Source organism: Lynx rufus, unplaced genomic scaffold (assembly GCF_022079265.1).
Source record: "Lynx rufus isolate CCGP_SWC_20201006 ecotype Redwood Valley unplaced genomic scaffold, mLynRuf1.p SCAF_6, whole genome shotgun sequence".
NCBI lineage: Eukaryota > Metazoa > Chordata > Mammalia > Carnivora > Felidae > Lynx > Lynx rufus.
In genome coordinates, this window is record NW_025814878.1 from 40,786,455 (window position 1) to 40,797,351 (window position 10,897).

Consider the following 10,897-nt stretch of genomic DNA (forward strand, 5'->3'; position numbering starts at 1 on the left):
ATTAGCCTAGTGTTTAGAACATTGCCAAATATCTGAAACTGCATAAATAGTACAGTTCAGGGGCGCCTGGGTGGCTCAGTCAGCTAAGCATCCAACTTCAGCCCAGGTCATGATCTGATAGTTCGTGGGTCCGAGCCCCGCATTGGGCTCTGGGTTGACAGCTCAGAGCTTGGAGCCTGCTTCAGATTCTGTGTCTCCCTCTCTCTCTCTGCCCCTCCCCCACTCATGCTCTGTCTCTCTCTCTCTCTCTCTCTCTGTCAAAAATAAATAAACATTAGAAAAATTTTTTTGATTTGTACAGTTCAGACAGGAGAAAGGAAGCATACTATGTCACCTCTAAAAGTACCAATTTTGCATATGAATTTTTTTAGCTGAAGGCAATTAAGAATGAGCAGACACAGAATCTTTTTTATATTTTCCTAAGTTCTTAAAAGAATCTAGATGAGGGTGCCTTTACCATGAAGAGAGCTACTCCCACATATAACTTTTTATTTCTGAAAAACTCCAACCACATGGCAGGACAAACATCTGTTAACCAAAAGTGAGCTCTTCTCAACTTCCTGTGAATTGTCTTCCCCCTTTTTGAATACCCTACCCTTTTACCTCATTCTTCTTAGGATGGTATATAAGCCTCAATTGTCATATTGTTTTGGACTCTGTATGCCTTTGTGGGGCTCCCATACGTATATAATTAAATTTGTCTCCTGTTAATCTGTTTTATGTCATTTTATTTATTAGACCATCCAAAGAACCTAGAATGGAGAAAGGAAAAGATTTTCACTCTCAGTAAAGAATAAATAAATTCACTATACTAGTTCTTCGAAATGAAGAGTTAACTTCTGAAATAAAAGCTAGTGGGAGGAATAATTCTGTTGCTGCTGATGGAGAAGGACACAGATAAAGACTAAATTTTCCAGGAGGAGATTTAATGATTCAACAGTTAGCAGAGCTCCCATAATCAGGAACTCATTGAGAGGGAGGGATTAGGCTGATATTGAGCAGTAGATCATCCAATAATCTAGTAAAAATCATTGATACATTTCCCACAAATAATGGATGGTAAATGGTTCAAGCAGCTGGGTGCTATTCAGAGCTACTGGGCAGGGATCAAAGTCTCTGCTTTTGAATTATACCAGAAAATAGGGATGTATTTATTTGTTGTCCCACTCATGATTCTCTAATGCCCATAGATAAGGAGTATAATTATTAGGTTGTTTCTACATCAATGGCACTACTATTGGTGTCTTAAGTCTTTGTGTTGTTTCTTATCAAACAGAAATGAGAATACGTGTATGTGAACAACTGAGAAGTTGAGAGGAGAAATCCATATCTACAAAGAGTAAATACAAAGCTTTGAAGGATTAGGCACTTTCCCCAATTCTTTTTTTTTTTTTTGATTTTTTAAATATTTATTTTTGGGAAAGAGACAGAGTGTGAGTGGGGGAGGAGCAGAGAGAGAGGGAGACAGAATCTGAAGCAGGCTCCAGGTTCTGAGCTGTCAGCACAGAGGCCAGTGCGGGGCTCAGACTCACGAACCACGAGATCATGACCTGAGCTGAAGTCGGGGGCTTAACCGACTGAGCCACCTACGCGCCCCACACTTTCTCCAATTCTACTATATGCTTGACACAAGTGTAATACTCATGATAAGCACCAATCACCATTTATCTGCCATTATCCCCCTCAGTTTAGTCACTGTTGGCAAGGACTTCATAGCACTGTATCAGGGGGAATGATGGGTTCTGGGGTTCGCTCTTCAAGTACAGTTTTGTGACCTGTTTTTCATGGGCTCCGCACTCTGTCCAGTAAGTTTGTGGTTTAAACAGAATAGACATAAAGGATAAACATTCTAATTCATAAGAATTCACTCTAGTAAATCACTATACAAAATAAATAAATAAATAAATAAATAAATAAATAAATAAATAATAAAACAATGCAAAAAAGCAGAACAACCACTTCTTGAACAAGATCAAAATCCAGAGAATGTATTATCAAAAAATTTCCATTTTCCACAAAAAGTACCATGTTCCAAAAAATAGGAAAGTGTAACACATATTCAGTAAAAAAAAGAGCAATTAATAAAAACTGTCTCTGAATGGACCCACATGCTGGATTAGCAAAGAAAACAGCTATAAAAAAATACATTCATTTGTGAGTCACTAGATCTAAACTACAAGTTTGACCTGACAGATAAAAAAAGAATCATGGAACATGAGGACAGATCAATAGAGAAAAGAATGAAATGAACAGAAAAACAAAGAATGAAGAAAACTGAACATAGCCTCAGGGAACTGTAGAATATATCAAGCATATCAACATATGTAACAGAAGGAGAGAAAAAGAGCAGAAAAAAATCTTCGGAGTAATTGTGGCCAAGAACTTCTCAAGTTTGATGAAAAATAGTAATTTACACATCCATGAAGCTCAACTAATAAGTAAGATAAACATGAATAGGTCTAAACTATACATATCACAGTTAAACATTGAAACATAAATTTTAGGATTGTTTATTTCTGTAACACATGTTTTTGCTATTTTGATGAATATTACGTTGAAAATGTAGCTGCCTGTGGGTAGTATGGACCTTTAATGAAATTAATTCTTATCCAGAAACACAAGATGTCTTTCCATTTGTTTATGTCTTCTTTGATTTCTTTCAGCAAAGTCTTGTACTTTTCATTGTACAGGTCTTTTATTTCCCTGGTTAAATTTACTAAGATTTTATTGTTTTTGATACTATTATGAATGAGATATTTTTCCTTATTTCTTTATTTTTCAAATGTTTTATTTTTACTGTAAAGGAATTAAACTGATTTCTGTATATTGATTTTGTATCCTGTAATTTTACTGATTGTTGATTAGTCTCAACACTTTTATGATTGATTCTTTAGGATGTTCTCTTTATAAAATCCTATCTTCTGCAAAGAGTGACTATTTAACTTCTGCTTTTATGACTTGGATGCCTTTTATTTCTACATCTTGACTAATGACTCTAGTTAAGACTTCTAGTACCACAGGAGAGGTGAGAGTGAGCATCTGTGTGTTGCTTTTTTTTTTTTTTTTTAATTTTTTTTTTTTAACGTTTATTTATTTTTGGGACAGAGAGAGACAGAGCATGAAGGGGCGAGGGGCAGAGAGAGAGGGAGACACAGAATCGGAAACAGGCTCCAGGCTCCGAGCCATCAGCCCAGAGCCCGACGCGGGGCTCGAACTCACGGACCGCGAGATCGTGACCTGGCTGAAGTCGGACGCTCAACCGACTGCGCCACCCAGGCGCCCCTGTGTGTTGCTTTTGATCTTACAGGAAACAGACTGAGATTTGCATGCAGACCAGGAAGTGCCTTCAGGGATAACACATGATGGAGTGAAGGCAAGTGTTCTGGGCAGAGGGAGAAGTTGAACTGGAGTGCAATAGCTTTGGGTAGTATGGATATTTAATGAAATTAATTCTTCGAATCCACAAACATGAGCTGTCTTTCTGTTTGCTTATGTCTTTGATTTCTTTCAGCAAAGTCTTGTAGTTTTCACTGTAAAGGTCTTTCGCTTCCCTAGTGAAAGTTACTAAGATTTTTTGTTTGTTTTTGATGCCTAGTATGAATGAAATACTTTTCTTTATTTCTTTTTCAGATGTTTCATTATTTCTATGAAGAAATGAAATTGATTTCTATATATTGATTTGTATCCTGCAGTTTTACTCAGATTGTTGACTAGTGTCAACAATTTTATAATTGACTCTTTGGGATTTTCTATATATAAAATCATATCTTCTGCAAAGAATGACTATTTTATGCCTTTCTGATTTGGATGCCTTTTATTTCCATGCCTTCCCTAATTACTTGAGGTGGGATGTCTAGTATCACTGGCGAGGTGAAAGTGGGCATTCATGTCTTGCCCCTGATGTTAGAGGAAAAACTTTCAACCTTTCACTATTGAATACGATATTAGCTGTGGCTGTCATGTATATAGTTCTTAGTATTCTAGATACAACCCTTTTCTACTTAATCTATTAAGGGCTTTTATCATGAAAGGATACTGTGTGTTAGCAGTTGCATTTTCTGTGTCTAGTGAGATAATCATGGTGTTATCTTTGATTTTACTGACATATTACCTTTATTGAGTTATGTGTGTTGAAGAAAACTTGCATCCCAGAGATAAATCCCACTTGGTCCAAGTGTATAATATGTTAATGCGTTCTTGAATTTGGTTTGCTTTTTTGTTGAGAATTTTTCCATTAGAGATATTGGTTTATAGTTTTCTCTTCTTGAAGTGTCCTTATCCGGTTTTGGTATGAGGGTGACACGGGCTTCACAAAATTAGACAGGAAGAATGCCCTCTTCTTTGATATTATGCAAGAGTTTATGGCAAATAGCTGTTGTTGCTTAACATGTTTGGTGGAATTTACTTGTATAGCCATCTGCTCCTGTTTTTATTATTATTATTATTATTATTGGGTTGATTACTGATTCAATGTCGTTACTCTTCATTTGTCTGTTCATATTTTTATTTTTTCTTGATTCAGTCTTGGTAGGTGATGTGTGTCTAGAAATGCATCCATTCCTTCTAGGCTTTGTAATTTGCAGGCATACAATTGTTTATGGCAGTCTCTTATACTCCTATCTATTGCTGTAGTGTCAACTGAAATGTCTTCTTCTCATCATTAATTTTATTTGATGCATCTCTCTTTTATTCTCAGCTAGTCTAGCTAAAGTTTTGAAATTTGGTTGATCTTTTAAGAACCAGAGCTTAGTGTTGTTTTTTCTTTTTATTGTTTTCCTTATACACATTTTATTTATCTCTGCTCTGGTCTCTGGTCTTTATTATTTCCTTCCTTCTTCTAACTTTGGGCTTAACTTCTTGTTCTCCAAGCTGTAAAATTTGTCTATTTGATGTCTTACTAATTTTTTGATATGTGTTGTTATTAAATTTCCATTCAGAACAGTTTTTTCTGCATCCCATAAGATTTGATATGTTGTTTAAAAAGAAGTTTCATGTGTTTTATTTCCATTTAATATGTTTTGAGGTAATGTTTTACTTTCCTTTTGGTTTATGTTTGGTTCATTCATTACTCAGAAGTGTGCTGTTCAGTTTCCACATATTTGTGGATCTTTTAACTTTCTTATTGTCAGTTTCATACATAGAGAAGATAGTCTGAAATTTTCTATGATTTTTTTGTCCTATTTTATAACCTACACTGTAGAATAATGAAATGAATGTGTACTTTGCAGATATTGGGTGGAATGTTCCATAGATGTCTCTTAAGTTCATTTCTTCTAAGGTATGGTTCCATTTCAATGTTTCCTTTTGATTTTCTGTCTGGATAAGGTATCTACTGCTGATAGTGGAGTAATGAAGTTTCCTACTACTACTGGATTGCTGTACAATTCTCCCTTGATATCTGTAAGTATTTGCTTATTAGATTCAGTGCTTAAAAGTTGGTAGTACAAATACTTGTGGTTTTTATATCTTCTTGATGTACTGACCTCTTTACCAGTATATAATGACCTTCTTGTCTCTTGTTACTACCACATTTAAAAAATATGTATTTATTTATTTTGAGAGAGAGAGAGAGAGAGAGAGAGTCCCTGGCAGGCTCAGTGCCACAAATGCAGAGCATGGCATGGGCCAAAACCTTGTAAGATTATGATCTGAGCTGAAACTAAGGGTCTGACATTTAACTGACTGAGACACTCAGGCTTCCCTGCTACTACTTTTTTTTTAAATGTTGATTTATTTATTTTGAGAAAGAGAATGAGTGCACTAGTGGGGAAGGGGCAGAGAGAGAGAGAATCCTAAGCAGGTTTCACACTGTCAGTGTCAGCATGGAGCCTGATGAGGGGCTTGATCTCAAGATCAAGAGATCATGACCCGAGCCAACATCAAGAGTGGGACATGTAACTGACTGAGCTACCCAGGTGCCCCAGCCACTTTCAACTTGAAATCCATTTCTTTTGATATATAAGATATAAGATATATGTATTGTACCTACTTTCTTTTTTTTTTGTTTTTTTGTTTTTTGTTTTTGTTTTTGTGTTTTGCTTGGCAAATCATCTTCCATCCTTTCATTTTGAAATTATGTATGTCTTTAGAGCTGATATATAAAGCTCCTTTAGGCAACATGTAGTTGGGTTTGTTTTTCATCCAACTAGCCACTGTGTGCTGTATGATTAGTAAGTTCATCCATTTACATTTAGGGTAATTATTAATATGTAAGGATTAGTAGTGTTCTTTTACCTTTTGCTTTCTGGTTATTTTCTATCTATATTGGTTCTTTTTTATTCTCTTTCTATCTACCTTTGTACCTTGGTGGTTTTTCTCATTACTTGCTTAGTCTTCTTTTTTTCTTTTTAAAATTTCTTTATTTTGAGAGAGGGAGAGAGAGAGAGGGGGAGAGAGAGAGAGAGAGCAAGAGAGAACGAGCACGGGAGGGAGCAGAGAGACAACTAGAGAATCCCAACCAGGCTCCAGTACTATCAGTGCAGAATCTAATGAGGGGCTTGAACTCAAAAACTGTGAGTCAAAACCGAGTCAGATGCTTAACCTGATGAACCACCCAGGCACCCCTTAGCTTTTCTTCCTTTCTTTTTTTTTAATGTTTTCTGCATGCTCTAGATTTTTGCTTCATGATTGTCTTGAGCCTTACATAAAACTTACTAGTTTTTTTTCTTTTGCTAACAATTCATATTTATTTACCTATGATGGTTCCACCCTTTCCCTCCTCCTCTTTAACGTCTTTGATGTCACAAATTGCCTCTTATGATGCAATGAATTCACTAACCAATTGTAGTGTCTATCATTGTTTCTAATGCTCTCTCCTTTTAACTTTTATTCTATAATTGTTTTACAAATTATTCTTAAACAAAGTTAATCTTCCAATTTTTTACTGTCTGTATCACTTTTATCAGAGTTTTGTGTGATTTCATTTTTTGTGTGTCACTAGTGCCTTTGCATTTCAGCTGGAAGAGTTCTTTCTGCATTTCTTGCAAGGTAGGTCTATAGGTGGTGAACTCCCCCAGCTTCTGTTTGTCTGGGAAAGCCCTTATTTTCCTTCATATCTGAACACCTTTGGTGGATAGAGTATTCATGACTGGCTTGTTTATTTTATAATACTTTGAATATGTCACTCCATTATTTCCTGGCTTTCAGACTTCCTGCTGAGAAATCTGCTGATAGCCTGAGGGGGAGATATCCATTGTGGGCTAATTATTTTTTCCCATTGCCCCTAAAGTTCTTTATCTTAATAAAGATATTCATTATAATGTGTCTTTGAGACTGTCATTTTGCACTAAGATAATAAAGTGTTCCATTAGCTCTGTGAACTTGTATATTACTCCCTCCCCAGGATTGGGAAACTCTCAGCAAATTATTTCTTTAAATAAACGCTGCCCCTTTAGTCTCTTCTCCTTCTGATATATGCATTATTCTTCTATTGGCTTTTCTAATACATCACATAGGGTTTCTTCTTTTGTTTGAAATTTTAGTTCTCTCTCCTCTTCCACTTTAATCATTTCTAAATTCATATGCTCCAGATAACTTATTTTCTCTTCCATCTCACCTGTTATATTTCCAGTACTTCCTGATGGATTTTCATCTCATTTACTGAGTCCCTCAACTCCAGAAATTGTTTGGTTCTTTTTTTATAGTTTCAGTCTCTTTGGTAAAGTACCTCAGTTCATTAATTTCATGCCTGAGTTCACTTAACTGCCTTCTAAGTTTTCTTGTAGCTCATTGATTTATTCATTAAAAAAAGTTTCAAATTATATATCAATAAGATCACAATATTCTTTGTTTTTGAATTTGGTTGCTGGAGAATTGTCCTTTTTTTCTGTGTGATACCCTATTAGTATATTTTTCATAGTGGGTGAAATATGCCTTTGCCATCTCACCTGAAGTTTGAACACCATTCTTATGTAGGAAGGGCTTTGTTTACTTTGATTGTAACAGTTAAACAGATTGGCAATGAGAAACTTTACTTCTGTTTCCAAGGGATTGTGGAGCTTAGCAGTTGGGTCTTTGGGTGTGCCCAAGGACACTGGGATGGGTGGAAGGTATCTCAGAGGTCCCAAACTTCTTCCTGAAATACCAAGGCAGACAGCAGAACACACCTTCTGTCAATTCTCTTTCTCTGCCTTCTTCCCTTTCCATCCTTTGTCCCAGTCGCAGAGTTTTCTTCCGGGAAACCCAGGTGCTGCTGAAGAGCAACAGGCCCCTCCAGCTGCACCTGAGCAGTCGGGAGGACTTCACTTACCACCTTTGCTTTCCACCTCCTCTGCCTCCTCTGCTGGTTCCAGCACTGCCGCTCTGGCTGCTGCACCTCCCTTGGCCCTTTGGCCCCGTAGCCTCTCTGGTTCTCAATCCACCCACTTTGGATGCACATGGATGGATCTCTCAGTCTCCTTGTATGCTGGGTAGAGGCACTTTCATTTATTCATGGTTGTCCAATTAGACATATATTGAAGGGGAGAGAAAAAGAACAACTTCCACTGCCAAGATACTGATGCCACCCCTACTACTCTAATTTCAATATGGTTGAATGAAAGATGTTAAACAAGGAGGCTTTTCTTTCTGGAATTTTACCTAAAGGGGGACTGAGATGAGGTTTATTAATTATTTATTTATTCATTTATTTTTAACGTTTATTTATTTTGAGAGAGAAAGCACACCTGGGGGAGAGGCAGACAGATGGGGACAGAGAGAGAGAGAGAGAGGGAGAGAGAGGGAGAGAGAGAATCTCAAGTAGGTTCCACACTGTCAGCTCAGAGCCCCATGCAGGACTTGAACTCACGAACAGTAAGATCATGACCTGAGCCGAAGTCCACTGCTCAACTGACTGAGCCACCCAGGCATCCTTGAGGTAGAGATGAGGTAGGAAAAAGCAGACATAAAGGAAAAAGCAGGCAAAGAACCTAAGAATGGCCAGATTCCAAAGAACAATTATAGGTGCTTATTTATAGCTACAAAAATGTTACTCATACTGGAACAGTGATAACTTTACAGGGAGGCCATGATTTATCTGAGATCAATTCATTCTAGAAGAGCTTAAAGGATATGATAGTTGCCCAAACCCCATTTAATATCCTAGGATCAAAACTCTATCACCCTACTTCTGGTTCCAGGATGATGGCATAAACCCCCTTCAGCCCATCTTTCACACATCTATAAATTTGAGACAAATACAAAAACCCCACAACTGAAGGAACAATGCACCACTCTGTCCCCCTTTCTCTTCCTCTGTCCTTTCTGTGTGAAAATGGCTCCCTCTCTCTACGGCTCTTCTCTCCCCCATTTCAACTCACTGCACCTGGTACCTGCCAAGTTCCATGGCTCAAGTTATGAAGATTGTTGTGTTATTCCTCAGATATATTTCCTAGGTACTCAAAATGGTTTGGTGCTGATCTCGCTGCCTTTCAGGAAGGAGTCAACCTAAGGGTCTCCATACTACTCCACTATCTTAAATCCTTCCTCAGAGTGTTTTAATTGAAATCATTTCATAAAATGTTTTATTTTGAGTTATCTCAGGAAACAGACTGAGATTTGCATGCAGAATGGGAAGTGCCCTCAGGAACACCACCTGTGAGGCAGTGAAGGCAGGTGCTCTGGGCCCAGGTAGAATTTGAACTGCAATGCAATAGCAAGAAAATCCACAAGTGATCAAACAGGGAATAAGGAGCTGGGATGCCCTTCAAAGTGTTTTAACTTGAGGCAGTTTTGCTACTACAGATATAAACGCAAGCAACATTTGTGCAATGGCAGCTGAAAGGGATGTCACCTGCACTGCTAAATGTTTTGTTTTCTCATGGATTCAATGGCACAAGGAAGTGGAGCAGTATTTGTCTTAGTCCATTCAGGCTGCTATCACAAGACAGCACAGACTGAGTGGCTTATAACAAGAGACAATTATTTCTCACAGTTCTGAGGCTGGGAAGTCCAAGATCATGACACCGGCCGATTCGTACCTAGAGAGAATCCCCTTCCTTCGTGGCCTTCTCACTGTGACCTCACATGGCAGAAGCAGCAAGGGAGCTCAAGTCTGCTTTTATAAGAGTCCTAATCCCAATCATCACCTCCCCATAGCTCACCTCCTAGCATCATCACCTTGGGCGTTAGGATTTCATCGTACGAGTTTCCGGGGGACCCATGGCAGTACACTTGTCCTGTATAATTTCATTGTGTGTGTGTGGCGGTGGGGATGTCAAGCAGGAAAGAAGGGGAGATTTGTAGACAAAGCCTTGTGAATAAATTCAGTGGAAACTCACCAATATGACTGTGTTTATTAATTTTCCTTCTGAATAAACTTTTCATGTTCAGGAAGTATTCTGATCCCCACCTTACAGATGAGGAAATTGAGGATCAGAGATTAAGTGAATGATTGAAAGCTCCCAGTTAGTAGGAGAGCCAATTATTTTAGTTCTCACCTTTCCACCAGAACATCTCTTATATTTTCATTTTATGCAAGGCATTAACTTTCAGTGGTGGATCAAAATATTAAGTATGAAATATTAAATCTTTACTTTTTCCCCCTGTGTTCAACCTCTCTGGGGCTGGCTCAATGTGTGTGTCTTTTCATTATCAAAGGAACAGCAATGTCAGAGAAATCACAATCTCCTTTCATAAAAACTACATGGGGATAGGGGTATTTTCTATCTCAAAATAATCCCATAAAGTAGTTACTAATAGCAAGGAAAAGGACAGACACTAATGTATATCTTTGAGAATGTACCTAACACTTTCCTTTAAGGTCATGTTCAGGGCCTTACCATCAATATTTACCTTTTAAAGCAAATACCTCTAGTAACAGATCCTAATATTTTAAGGGCCTTTAGATAAATAGAGATAGATCTGCCTGACCTTTGAAAACAAAGTTTAAATATCAGAAGATACTTCCAAATTCATATCA